The sequence below is a fragment of the Salmo salar genome, chromosome 10 (genome assembly GCF_965601325.2).
Source record: "Salmo salar chromosome 10, fSalSal1, whole genome shotgun sequence".
Classification (NCBI taxonomy): domain Eukaryota; kingdom Metazoa; phylum Chordata; class Actinopteri; order Salmoniformes; family Salmonidae; genus Salmo; species Salmo salar.
In genome coordinates, this window is record NC_138300.1 from 125,797,900 (window position 1) to 125,813,519 (window position 15,620).

Here is a 15,620-nt window from a genome sequence, read left to right on the forward strand (position 1 = left end):
AAGCTAGTTTATTAAAGTGCTAAACTTGAACATTGTAGAACAAATTACTTCTGAATTCAACTTATATAAACAGCATTAAGATAGTTGTATTCATTTAACCATTAAGATAGTTGTACTAATTTAACCATTACGATGGTTGTACTCATTTAACCATTACGATGGTTGTACTCATTTAACCATTACGATGGTTGTACTCATTTAACCATTACGATAGTTGTACTAATTTAACCATTACGATAGTTGTACTCATTTAACCATTACGATGGTTGTACTCATTTAACCATTACGATGGTTGTACTCATTTAACCATTACGATAGTTGTACTAATTTACAGGACATCAACACGTTCTAAACAGGATGTAATTGAATCTTCTCGTGTTTCCACTGAAAAGGCTGTATTAAATGATTTTAAAGTGTTTTGTTTGGTAATATTTTAATATAAAACGTTAATTGAACCTCCAGCACAGCATAATCCTAAACAAGCTGCTGTATGTAGTGCTGATTACATGTCTATGTCTCTAAGCCTGGACAAGTTAATAATTATGCATTAAACCACCCCAAACACATCAGAGATACTGTCATCCTTCTGAACTGAGCTGCAGGACAGGAAGGAAACTGAGTTGCAGGACAGGAAGGAAACTGCGCCGGGATGGCTCATCAATAATGACCTAAATGACAGAGTGAAAAACAACGAAATACAAATATTCCAAAACGTCCATCTTGTATGCAACAAGGCACTAAAGCAATACTGCAAAACAACATGGCAAAGGAATACACTTTGTATTTGTATGTACACACTTCACTTCACGATGTAGTACATATCACCTACTGTGCCTTCAGAAAGTATTCATGTCCCTTGTTGCACATTTTGTGTTACAGCCTGAATTCAAAAGGAAAAAAAATCTCACATTTACACACAACACCCCCATAACGACAAAGTAAAAACAGTTTTTTTGCAAATTTATTGAAAATGAAATGCATAGTTTACATAAGTATTCACACCTGAGTCAATACATGTTGGAATCACCTTTTGGCAGCGATTACAGCTGGGAGTGGTTTAAGAGCTTTGCACACCTGGATTTGAACAATATTTGCACTTTATTTTTTTTTAATTCTTCAAGCTCTGCCAAGTTGTTTGTTGATCCTTGCTACATTTTCAAATATTGCAATAGATTATCATGCCGATTTAAGTCAAAAACTGTAACTAGGCCACTCAGGATAATTCTGTGTGTCTTGGTAAACAACTCCAGTGTAGATGTGGCCTTGTGTTTTAGGTTATTGTCCTGCTGAAAAGTGAATTCATGTCTGGTGGAAAGCAGACTGAACTATATTTAGTGGTGGAAAAAATATGAAGAGTGGTATTCAGTAATGTGTTGGATTTGCCCCAAACATAACACTTTGTATTCAGGACATGATGTAAATTTGCAGTTTTAGTTTAGTGCCTTACTACAAACAGGATGCATGTTTCGGAATATTTGTATTCTGTACAAGCTTCCTTAACTCTAATCTATACTGAACAAATATATAAACACAACATGTAAAGTGTTGGTCCAATGTTTCATGAGCTGAAATAAAATATCGCAGAAATGTTCCATATGCACAAAAAGCATACTTCACTAAAATGTAGTGCACAAATTTGTTTACATCCCTGGATTATCTCCTTTGCCAAGATAATCCATCCACCTGACAGGTGTGGCATATCAAGAAGCTGATTAAACAGCATGATCATTACACAGGTGCACCTTGTGCTGGGGACACTAAAAGGCCACTTTATAATGTGCAGTTTTGTCACACAACACAATTCCACACGTCTCAAGTTTTGAAGGAGTGTGCAATTGACATGCTGACTGCAGGAATGTCCACCAGAGCTGTTGCCAGAGATTGAATGTTTATTTCTCTACCATAAGCCGCCTCCAAAGATTGAATGTTTATTTCTATCTCATAAGCTGCCTCCAACGTCATTTCAGAGATTTTGGCAGTACGTCCAACCAGGATCTCCACATCCAGCTTCTTCACCTGCGGGATCGTCTCAGACCAGCCACCCAGACAGCTGAAGAATTTCTGCACAAACTGTTAGAAACCGTCTCAGGGAAGATCATCTGCGTGTTCGTCGTCCTCACCAGGGTCTTGACCTGACTGCAGTTCAGCGTCGTAACCGACTTCAGTGGATAAATGCTCACCTTCGATGACCACTGGCACGCTGGAGAAATGTGCTCTTCATGGATGAATCCCAGTTTCAACTGTACCGGGGTTATGGTACGGATCTGGTCGGCTCTGTCCCATCGCGCTCTGGGCAGGCATAAGCTACGGGCAACAAACACAATAGCATTTTATCGATGGCAATATTGAGATCCTGAGGCCCATTGTCATGCCATTCATCTGCCGCCTTCACCTCATGTTTCAGAGGGGGTCTAGAGGGGGTCTAGAGGGGGTCCGTTAGGGGTCCAGAGGGGGTCTTAGAGGGGGTCTAGAGGGGGTCCGTTAGGGGTCCAGAGGGGGTCTTAGAGGGGGTCTTAGAGGGGGTCTTAGAGGGGGTCTAGAGGTGGTCCAGAAGGGGTCCAGAGGGGGTCCAGAAGGGGTCCAGAGGGGGTCTAGAGGTGGTCCAGAAGGGGTCCAGAGGGGGTCTAGAGGTGGTCCAGAAGGGGTCTAGAGGGGGTCTAGAGGGGGTCCAGAGGGGGTACAGTGGCATTGTGCAACATTGTCCTTGATCTTAGAATACTTCTGGTAGGATCTCCTGATTGGCCAGCGGTCTAAGGCACTGCCTCGCAGTACTTGAGGCGTCACTACAGACCCGGGTCCGATCCCGGGCTGTGTCACAGCCGGCCGTGACCGGGAGACCGATGAGGCGTCGCACAATTAGCCCAGCATAGTCCAGGTTTGGCCGGCAGGGATGTCCTTGTCCCATCGCGCTCTAGCGACTCCTGTGGCGGTCCGGGTGCAGTGCACGCTGACACGGTCACCAGGTGTACGGTGTTTCCTCCGACACATTGGTGCGGCTGGCTTCCGGGTTAAGATGGTGCATTGTGTCAAGAAGCAGTGTGGCTTGGCTGGGTTGTGTTTCGGAGGACCTACGGCTCTCGACCTTCGCCTCTCCCGAGTCCGTACGGGAGTTTCAGCGATGAGACAAGACTGGATATCACAAAATTGGGGAGAAAAATAAATAAAAATAAAGACTAGTTCTGGTAGTTAATGCTCACTACTGCAGCCTGTTGTACTTTGTGATTGGCTGGAAGGGAGTTCCATGTATCCTAGTTCTTCTATTCGTCCTTGCAGGCAAAGTACCAGGATGTCGTTCGGAGCAGTTTTCAATCTGAATTTAGAAACGGAATCTGAATGCATCAGATTGAATATATCAAACTTTGATCAATTTGAAATGATCGTTTGTCAATTTAATTCAGACAATGAATGCAATATGTACCATATTGAAACTGTATATAAATGTTGAATTTGAATATTCAATTGAATTGAAATACTTTTAACTGAATGCAATATTCAATCAATTAAATTTAAAATCATGAAATACAAGTTCAATTTATGAATTCAATAAGTGCATTACAAATTCTAAAATATTATATTTAAATTCAATATCCCAATACAATTTCTGTTGGCACTGAAATGCATAACGTGTACACACTTCACTTCAGGGTTTACAGGAAGTATTCACACCCCTTCCACATGTTGTTGTTGTTACAGCCTGAATTTAAAATGTATTACATTTACATGTGTTGGTCACTGACCTATACACAATACCCTATAATGTCAAAGAGAAACTGTGTTTAAATAGTTTTACAAATTCATTATAAATGAATAGCTTATGTCTTGTGTTATTAAGTATTCAACCCCTTTATGGCAAAGAGCCCTATAGAACCCTATTCCCTATATAGTGCACTACTTTAGACCAGGGCCCTATGGAACCCTATTCCCTATATAGTGCACTACTTTAGACCAGAGCCCTATAGAACCCTATTCCCTATATAGTGCACTACTTTAGACCAGGGCCCTATAGAACCCTATTCCCTATATAGTACACTACTTTAGACCAGAGCCCTATGGGTCCAGAGAGAGTAGTGCACTAAATAGGGAATATAATGCCATTTGGGAGACACGCAGTGCCTTCACACTTCTTCCACATGTTGTTGTTACAGCCTGAATTTAAAATGTATTACATTTACATGTGTTGGTCACTGGCCTATACACAATACCCTATAATGTCAAAGAGAAACTGTGTTTAAATAGTTTTACAAATTCATTATAAATGAATAGCTTATGTCTTGTGTTATTAAGTATTCAACCCCTTTATGGCAAAGAGCCCTATAGAACCCTATTCCCTATATAGTGCACTACTTTAGACCAGGGCCCTATGGAACCCTATTCCCTATATAGTGCACTACTTTAGACCAGAGCCCTATAGAACCCTATTCCCTATATAGTGCACTACTTTAGACCAGGGCCCTATAGAACCCTATTCCCTATATAGTACACTACTTTAGACCAGAGCCCTATGGGTCCAGAGAGAGTAGTGCACTAAATAGGGAATATAATGCCATTTGGGAGACACGCAGTGCCTTCACACTTCTTCCACATGTTGTTGTTACAGCCTGAATTTAAAATGTATTACATTTACATGTGTTGGTCACTGGCCTATACACAATACCCTATAATGTCAAAGAGGACTTATGTTTTTTGGAATTTTGTACACAATTTAAAATGAAAAGCTGAAATGTATTGAGTCAATAAGTATTCAATCCCTTTTATTTCAAGCCTAAATAAGTTCAGGAGTAAAAATGTGCTTAACGAGTCACATAATAAGTGTCATGGACTCACTCTGTGTTCAATAATAGTGTTTAAGATGATTGTTGAATGACTACCTCATCTCTGTACCTCCACACATACAATTATCTGTAAGGTCCCTCAGTCCAGCAGCGAATTTTAAACACAGATTCAACCACAAAGACCAGGGAGGTTTTCCAATGCCTCTCAAAGAAGGGCACCTATTGGTAGATGGGTAAAAAAAAACAATAAACAGACATTGAATATCCCTTTGAGCATGGTGAAGTTATTAATTACACTTTGGATGGTGTATAAATACACCCAGTCACTACAACGATACAGGTGTCCGTCCTAACTCAGTTGCCGGAGAGGAAGGAAACAGTTCAGGGATTTCACCATGACTTTAAAACAGTTACAGAGTTTAATGGCAGTGATAGAAAACTGAGGATGGATCAACAACATTGTAGTTACTCCACAATACTAACCTAATAGACAGTGAAAACAGCTCGTTGATGAGAGGTCGAAGGAGAATGGTAAGAACGGTGCAAGTTAACAGGCCCGGCCACAAACAGACGAATAACGGTGGGGTGCAGAACGGAACACACAACTCATCTCTCCTTGTTGCTATTGCAGCAGACGACCACATCAGGAGGTCGTGATAGGAGATAGGAGAGGAACACCGGGTTGATAGGAGAGGAACACCGGGTTGATAGGAGAGGAACACCGGGTTGATAGGAGAGGAACACCGGTTGATAGGAGAGGAACACCGGGTTGATAGGAGAGGAACACCGGGTTGATAGGAGAGGAACACCGGGTTGATAGGAGAGGAACACCGGGTTGATAGGAGAGGAACACCGGGTTGATAGGAGAGGCACACCGGGTTGATAGGAGAGGAACACCGGGTTGATAGGAGAGGAACACCGGGTTGATATCAGAGGAACGCCGGGTTGATAGGAGAGGAACACCGGGTTGATAGGAGAGGAACACCGGGTTGATAGGAGAGGAACACCAGGTTGATAGGAGAGGAACACCGGGTTGATAGGAGAGGAACACCATGTTGATATCAGTGGAACACCGGGTTGATAGGAGAGGGACACCGGGTTGATAGGAGAGGAACACCGGGTTGATATCAGTGGAACACCGGGTTGATAGGAGAGGAACACCGGGTTGATAGGAGAGGAACACCGGGTTGATATCAGAGGAACACCGGGTTGATAGGAGAGGAACACCAGGTTGATATCAGTGGAACACCGGGTTGATATCAGAGGCACACCGGGTTGATATCAGTGGAACACCGGGTTGATAGGAGAGGAACACCGGGTTGATAGGAGAGGAACACCAGGTTGATAGGAGAGGAACACCGGGTTGATATCAGTGGAACACCAGGTTGATAGGAGAGGAGCACCGGGTTGATATCAGTGGAACACCGGGTTGATAGGAGAGGAACACCGGGTTGATATCAGAGGAACACCGGGTTGATAGGAGAGGAACACCGGGTTGATAGGAGAGGAACACCGGGTTGATAGGAGAGGAACACCAGGTTGATAGGAGAGGAACACAAGGTTGATAGGAGAGGAACACCGGGTTGATAGGAGAGGAACACCGGGTTGATATCAGAGGAACACCAGGTTGATAGGAGAGGAACACCAGGTTGATATCAGTGGAACACCGGGTTGATAGGAGAGGAACACCGGGTTGATAGGAGAGGAACACCGGGTTGATAGGAGAGGAACACCGGGTTGATAGGAGAGGAACACCGGGTTGATAGGAGAGGAACACCGGGTTGATAGGAGAGGAACACCGGGTTGATAGGAGAGGAACACCGGGTTGATAGGAGAGGCACACCAGGTTGATAGGAGAGGAACACCAGGTTGATAGGAGAGGAACACCGGGTTGATATCAGAGGAACGTCGGGTTGATAGGAGAGGAACACCGGGTTGATAGGAGAGGAACACCGGGTTGATATCAGAGGAACACCGGGTTGATAGGAGAGGAACACCGGGTTGATAGGAGAGGAACACCGGGTTGATAGGAGAGGAACACCGGGTTGATAGGAGAGGAACACCGGGTTGATAGGAGAGGAACACCGGGTTGATATCAGAGGAACACCAGGTTGATAGGAGAGGAACACCAGGTTGATATCAGTGGAACACCGGGTTGATATCAGTGGAACACCAGGTTGATAGGAGAGGAACACCGGGTTGATAGGAGAGGAACACCGGGTTGATAGGAGAGGAACACCAGGTTGATAGGAGAGGAACACAAGGTTGATAGGAGAGGAACACCGGGTTGATAGGAGAGGAACACCGGGTTGATATCAGAGGAACACCAGGTTGATAGGAGAGGAACACCAGGTTGATATCAGTGGAACACCGGGTTGATAGGAGAGGAACACCGGGTTGATAGGAGAGGAACACCGGGTTGATAGGAGAGGAACACCGGGTTGATAGGAGAGGAACACCGGGTTGATAGGAGAGGAACACCGGGTTGATAGGAGAGGAACACCGGGTTGATAGGAGAGGAACACCAGGTTGATAGGAGAGGAACACCGGGTTGATAGGAGAGGAACACCGGGTTGATATCAGAGGAACACCAGGTTGATAGGAGAGGAACACCAGGTTGATATCAGTGGAACACCGGGTTGATATCAGTGGAACACCAGGTTGATAGGAGAGGAACACCGGGTTGATAGGAGAGGAACACCGGGTTGATAGGAGAGGAACACCAGGTTGATAGGAGAGGAACACAAGGTTGATAGGAGAGGAACACCGGGTTGATAGGAGAGGAACACCGGGTTGATATCAGAGGAACACCAGGTTGATAGGAGAGGAACACCAGGTTGATATCAGTGGAACACCGGGTTGATAGGAGAGGAACACCGGGTTGATAGGAGAGGAACACCGGGTTGATAGGAGAGGAACACCGGGTTGATAGGAGAGGAACACCGGGTTGATAGGAGAGGAACACCGGGTTGATAGGAGAGGAACACCGGGTTGATAGGAGAGGAACACCAGGTTGATAGGAGAGGAACACCGGGTTGATAGGAGAGGAACACCGGGTTGATATCAGAGGAACACCAGGTTGATAGGAGAGGAACACCAGGTTGATATCAGTGGAACACCGGGTTGATATCAGTGGAACACCAGGTTGATAGGAGAGGAACACCGGGTTGATAGGAGAGGAACACCATGTTGATATCAGTGGAACACCGGGTTGATAGGAGAGGGACACCGGGTTGATAGGAGAGGAACACCGGGTTGATATCAGTGGAACACCGGGTTGATAGGAGAGGAACACCGGGTTGATAGGAGAGGAACACCGGGTTGATATCAGAGGAACACCGGGTTGATAGGAGAGGAACACCAGGTTGATATCAGTGGAACACCGGGTTGATATCAGAGGCACACCGGGTTGATAGGAGAGGAACACCGGGTTGATATCAGTGGAACACCAGGTTGATAGGAGAGGAGCACCGGGTTGATATCAGTGGAACACCGGGTTGATAGGAGAGGAACACCGGGTTGATATCAGAGGAACACCGGGTTGATAGGAGAGGAGCACCGGGTTGATAGGAGAGGAACACCAGGTTGATAGGAGAGGAACACCAGGTTGATAGGAGAGGAACACAAGGTTGATAGGAGAGGAACACCGGGTTGATAGGAGAGGAACACCGGGTTGATATCAGAGGAACGCCGGGTTGATAGGAGAGGAACGCCGGGTTGATATCAGAGGAACGCCGGGTTGATAGGAGAGGAACACCGGGTTGATAGGAGAGGAACACCGGGTTGATAGGAGAGGAACACCGGGTTGATATCAGAGGAACACCGGGTTGATAGGAGAGGAACACCAGGTTGATAGGAGAGGAACACCGGGTTGATAGGAGAGGAACACCAGGTTGATATCAGAGGAACACCAGGTTGATAGGAGAGGAACACCAGGTTGATATCAGTGGAACACCGGGTTGATAGGAGAGGAACACCGGGTTGATATCAGTGGAACACCGGGTTGATAGGAGAGGAACACCGGGTTGGTAGGAGAGGTACACCGGGTTGATAGGAGAGGAGCACCGGGTTGATATCAGTGGAACACCGGGTTGATAGGAGAGGAACACCGGGTTGATATCAGAGGAACACCGGGTTGATAGGAGAGGAGCACCGGGTTGATAGGAGAGGAACACCAGGTTGATAGGAGAGGAACACCAGGTTGATAGGAGAGGAACACCGGGTTGATAGGAGAGGAACGCCGGGTTGATATCAGAGGAACGCCGGGTTGATAGGAGAGGAACACCGGGTTGATAGGAGAGGAACACCGGGTTGATAGGAGAGGAAAACCGGGTTGATAGGAGAGGAACACCGGGTTGATATCAGAGGAACACCAGGTTGATAGGAGAGGAACACCAGGTTGATAGGAGAGGAACACCGGGTTGATAGGAGAGGAACACCGGGTTGATATCAGAGGAACATCAGGTTGATAGGAGAGGAACACCAGGTTGATATCAGTGGAACACCGGGTTGATAGGAGAGGAACACCGGGTTGATATCAGTGGAACACCAGGTTGATAGGAGAGGAGCACCGGGTTGATATCAGTGGAACACCGGGTTGATAGGAGAGGGACACCAGGTTGATATCAGAGGAACACCGGGTTGATAGGAGAGGAACACCGGGTTGATAGGAGAGGAACACCAGGTTGATAGGAGAGGAACACCAGGTTGATAGGAGAGGAACACCGGGTTGATATCAGAGGAACGCCGGGTTGATAGGAGAGGAACACCGGGTTGATATCAGAGGAACGCCGGGTTGATAGGAGATAAACACCGGGTTGATAGGAGAGGAACACCGGGTTGATAGGAGAGGAACACCGGGTTGATAGGAGAGGAACACCGGGTTGATATCAGAGGAACACCAGGTTGATAGGAGAGGAACACCAGGTTGATATCAGTGGAACACCGGGTTGATAGGAGAGGAACACCGGGTTGATATCAGTGGAACACCGGGTTGATAGGAGAGGAACACCGGGTTGGTAGGAGAGGTACACCGGGTTGATAGGAGAGGAGCACCGGGTTGATATCAGTGGAACACCGGGTTGATAGGAGAGGAACACCGGGTTGATATCAGAGGAACACCGGGTTGATAGGAGAGGAACACCGGGTTGATAGGAGAGGAACACCAGGTTGATAGGAGAGGAACACCAGGTTGATAGGAGAGGAACACCGGGTTGATATCAGAGGAACGCCGGGTTGATAGAAGAGGAACGCCGGGTTGATAGGAGAGGCACACCGGGTTGATAGGAGAGGAACACCGGGTTGATAGGAGAGGAACACCGGGTTGATATCAGAGGAACACCAGGTTGATATCAGAGGAACACCAGGTTGATAGGAGAGGAACACCAGGTTGATAGGAGAGGAACACCGGGTTGATAGGAGAGGAACACCGGGTTGATAGGAGAGGAACACCGGGTTGATATCAGAGGAACACCAGGTTGATAGGAGAGGCACACCAGGTTGATATCAGTGGAACACCGGGTTGATAGGAGAGGAACACCGGGTTGATAGGAGAGGAACACCGGGTTGATATCAGTGGAACACCGGGTTGATAGGAGAGGAACACCGGGTTGGTAGGAGAGGTACACCGGGTTGATAGGAGAGGAACACCAGGTTGATATCAGTGGAACACCGGGTTGATATCAGAGGAACGCCAGGTTGATAGGAGAGGCACACCGGGTTGATATCAGAGGAACGCCGGGTTGATAGGAGAGGCACACCGGGTTGATAGGAGAGGAACACCAGGTTGATATCAGTGGAACACCAGGTTGATATCAGTGGAACACCGGGTTGATAGGAGAGGAACACCGGGTTGATAGGAGAGGAACACCGGGTTGATAGGAGAGGAACACCGGGTTGATAGGAGAGGAACACCAGGTTGATAGGAGAGGAACACCGGGTTGATAGGAGAGGAACACCGGGTTGATAGGAGAGGAACACCAGGTTGATAGGAGAGGAACACCGGGTTGATAGGAGAGGAACACCGGGTTGATAGGAGAGGAACACCAGGTTGATAGGAGAGGAACACCAGGTTGATAGGAGAGGAACACCGGGTTGATATCCGAGGAACGCCGGGTTGATAGGAGAGGAACACCGGGTTGATAGGAGAGGAACACCGGGTTGATATCAGAGGAACACCGGGTTGATATCAGAGGAACACCGGGTTGATAGGAGAGGACACCAGGTTGATAGGAGAGGAACACCAGGTTGATATCAGAGGAACACCAGGTTGATAGGAGAGGAACACCAGGTTGATATCAGTGGAACACCGGGTTGATAGGAGAGGAACACCGGGTTGATAGGAGAGGAACACCGGGTTGATATCAGTGGAACACCGGGTTGATAGGAGAGGAACACCGGGTTGGTAGGAGAGGTACACCGGGTTGATAGGAGAGGAGCACCGGGTTGATATCAGTGGAACACTGGGTTGATAGGAGAGGAGCACCGGGTTGATATCAGTGGAACACCGGGTTGATAGGAGAGGAACACCAGGTTGATATCAGAGGAACACCGGGTTGATAGGAGAGGAACACCGGGTTGATAGGAGAGGAACAGCAGGTTGATAGGAGAGGAACACCAGGTTGATAGGAGAGGAACACCGGGTTGATATCAGAGGAACGCCGGGTTGATAGGAGAGGAACACCGGGTTGATATCAGAGGAACGCCGGGTTGATAGGAGAGAAACACCGGGTTGATAGGAGAGGAACACCGGGTTGATAGGAGAGGAACACCGGGTTGATATCAGAGGAACACCAGGTTGATAGGAGAGGAACACCAGGTTGATAGGAGAGGAACACCGGGTTGATAGGAGAGGAACACCGGGTTGATATCAGAGGAACACCAGGTTGATAGGAGAGGCACACCAGGTTGATATCAGTGGAACACCGGGTTGATAGGAGAGGAACACCGGGTTGATAGGAGAGGAACACCGGGTTGATATCAGTGGAACACCGGGTTGATAGGAGAGGAACACCGGGTTGGTAGGAGAGGTACACCGGTTTGATAGGAGAGGAGCACCGGGTTGATATCAGTGGAACACCGGGTTGATAGGAGAGGAACACCAGGTTGATATCAGTGGAACACCAGGTTGATAGGAGAGGAACACCAGGTTGATATCAGTGGAACACCGGGTTGATATCAGAGGAACACCGGGTTGATAGGAGAGGAACACCAGGTTGATATCAGTGGAACACCGGGTTGATAGGAGAGGAACACCAGGTTGATATCAGTGGAACACCGGGTTGATATCAGAGGAACACCGGGTTGATAGGAGAGGAACACCGGGTTGATAGGAGAGGAACACCAGGTTGATAGGAGAGGAACACCAGGTTGATAGGAGAGGAACACCGGGTTGATATCAGAGGAACGCCGGGTTGATAGAAGAGGAACGCCGGGTTGATAGGAGAGGCACACCGGGTTGATAGGAGAGGAACACCGGGTTGATAGGAGAGGCACACCGGGTTGATATCAGAGGAACACCAGGTTGATATCAGAGGAACACCAGGTTGATAGGAGAGGAACACCAGGTTGATAGGAGAGGAACACCGGGTTGATAGGAGAGGAACACCGGGTTGATATCAGAGGAACACCAGGTTGATAGGAGAGGCACACCAGGTTGATATCAGTGGAACACCGGGTTGATAGGAGAGGAACACCGGGTTGATAGGAGAGGAACACCGGGTTGATATCAGTGGAACACCGGGTTGATAGGAGAGGAACACCGGGTTGGTAGGAGAGGTACACCGGGTTGATAGGAGAGGAACACCAGGTTGATATCAGTGGAACACCGGGTTGATATCAGAGGAACGCCAGGTTGATAGGAGAGGCACACCGGGTTGATATCAGAGGAACGCCGGGTTGATAGGAGAGGAACACTGGGTTGATATCAGTGGAACACTGGGTTGATAGGAGAGGAACACCAGGTTGATATCAGTGGAACACCAGGTTGATATCAGTGGAACACCGGGTTGATAGGAGAGGAACACCGGGTTGATAGGAGAGGAACACCGGGTTGATAGGAGAGGAACACCAGGTTGATAGGAGAGGAACACCGGGTTGATATCAGAGGAACTCCAGGTTGATAGGAGAGGAACACCGGGTTGATAGAAGAGGAACACCGGGTTGATAGGAGAGGAACACCGGGTTGATATCAGTGGAAAACCAGGTTGATAGGAGAGGAACACCGGGTTGATAGGAGAGGAACACCGGGTTGATAGGAGTGGAACACCGGGTTGATAGGAGTGGAACACCGGGTTGATAGGCGAGGAACACCGGGTTGATAGGCGAGGAACACCGGGTTGATATCAGAGGAACACCGGGTTGATAGGAGAGGAACACCAGGTTGATATCAGTGGAACACCGGGTTGATATCAGAGGAACACCGGGTTGATAGGAGAGGAACACAGGGTTGATATCAGTGGAACACCAGGTTGATAGGAGAGGAGCACCGGGTTGATATCAGTGGAACACCGGGTTGATAGGAGAGGAACACCGGGTTGATATCAGAGGAACACCGGGTTGATAGGAGAGGCACACCGGGTTGATAGGAGAGGAACACCAGGTTGATAGGAGAGGAACACCAGGTTGATAGGAGAGGAACACCGGGTTGATATCAGAGGAACGCCGGGTTGATAGGAGAGGCACACCGGGTTGATATCAGAGGAACGCCGGGTTGATAGGAGAGGAACACCGGGTTGATAGGAGAGGAACACCGGGTTGATATCAGAGGAACACCAGGTTGATAGGAGAGGAACACCAGGTTGATAGGAGAGGAACACCGGGTTGATAGGAGAGGAACACCGGGTTGATATCAGAGGAACACCAGGTTGATAGGAGAGGAACACCAGGTTGATATCAGTGGAACACCGGGTTGATAGGAGAGGAACACCGGGTTGATAGGAGAGGAACACCGGGTTGATATCAGTGGAACACCGGGTTGATAGGAGAGGAACACCGGGTTGGTAGGAGAGGTACACCGGGTTGATAGGAGAGGAACACCAGGTTGATATCAGTGGAACACCGGGTTGATATCAGAGGAACGCCAGGTTGATAGGAGAGGCACACCGGGTTGATATCAGTGGAACACCAGGTTGATAGGAGAGGAACACCAGGTTGATAGGAGAGGAACACCGGGTTGATATCAGTGGAACACCGGGTTGATAGGAGAGGAACACCAGGTTGATATCAGTGGAACACCAGGTTGATATCAGTGGAACACCGGGTTGATAGGAGTGGAACACCGGGTTGATAGGAGAGGAACACCGGGTAGATAGGAGAGGAACACCGGGTTGATAGGAGAGGAACACCAGGTTGATAGGAGAGGAACACCGGGTTGATAGGAGAGGAACACCGGGTTGATATCAGAGGAACACCGGGTTGATAGGAGAGGAACACCAGGTTGATAGGAGAGGAACACCAGGTTGATAGGAGAGGAACACCGGGTTGATATCCGAGGAACACCGGGTTGATAGGAGTGGAACACCGGGTTGATAGGAGAGGAACACCGGGTTGATAGGAGAGGAACACCGGGTTGATATCAGAGGAACACCGGGTTGATAGGAGAGGACACCAGGTTGATAGGAGAGGAACACCGGGTTGATAGGAGAGGAACACCAGGTTGATATCAGAGGAACACCAGGTTGATAGGAGAGGAACACCAGGTTGATATCAGTGGAACACCGGGTTGATAGGAGAGGAACACCGGGTTGATAGGAGAGGAACACCGGGTTGATATCAGTGGAACACCGGGTTGATAGGAGAGGAACACCAGGTTGATATCAGTGGAACACCAGGTTGATATCAGTGGAACACCGGGTTGATAGGAGAGGAACACCAGGTTGATAGGAGAGGAACACCGGGTTGATATCAGAGGAACTCCAGGTTGATAGGAGAGGAACACCGGGTTGATAGAAGAGGAACACCGGGTTGATAGGAGAGGAACACCGGGTTGATATCAGTGGAAAACCAGGTTGATAGGAGAGGAACACCGGGTTGATAGGAGTGGAACACCGGGTTGATAGGAGTGGAACACCGGGTTGATAGGAGAGGAACACCGGGTTGATAGGAGAGGAACACCGGGTTGATAGGAGAGGAACACCGGGTTGATAGGAGTGGAACACCGGGTTGATAGGAGAGGAACACCGGGTTGATAGGAGTGGAACACCGGGTTGATAGGAGAGGAACACCGGGTTGATAGGAGAGGAACACCGGGTTGATAGGAGAGGAACACCGGGTTGATAGGAGAGGAACACCGGGTTGATAGGAGAGGAACACCGGGTTGATAGGAGTGGAACACCGGGTTGATAGGAGAGGAACACCGGGTTGATAGGAGAGGAACACCGGGTTGATAGGAGTGGAACACCAGGTTGATAGGAGAGGAACACCGGGTTGATAGGAGAGGAACACGGGGTTGATAGGAGAGGAACACCAGTTTGATAGGAGAGGAACACCAGGTTGATAGGAGTGGAACAAATCAAATCAAATTTATTTATATAGCCCTTCTTACATCAGCTGATATCTCAAAGTGCTGTATAGAAACCCAGCCTAAAACCCCAAACAGCAAGCAATGCAGGTGTAGAAGCATGGTGGCTAGGAAAAAAACCCTAGAAAGGCCAAAACCTAGGAAGAAACCTAGAGAGGAACCAGGCTATGAGGGGTGGCCAGTCCTCTTCTGGCTGTGCTGGGTGGAGATTATAACAGAACATGGCCAAGATGTTCAAATGTTCATAGATGACAAGCAGGGTCAAACAATAGTAATCATAGTGAACAGGTCAGGGTTCCATAGCCGCAGGCAGAACAGTTGAAACTGGA

The 15,620-nt window shown here is 48.2% G+C and overlaps 1 long non-coding RNA gene across 1 annotated transcript in view; it reads right to left on the reverse strand.

Moving 5' to 3' along the window:
* Positions 1-15,620, reverse strand: part of LOC145858677 (uncharacterized) — a 215,904-nt gene that overhangs the window by 138,112 nt on the left and 62,172 nt on the right. The window lies entirely within an intron of this gene.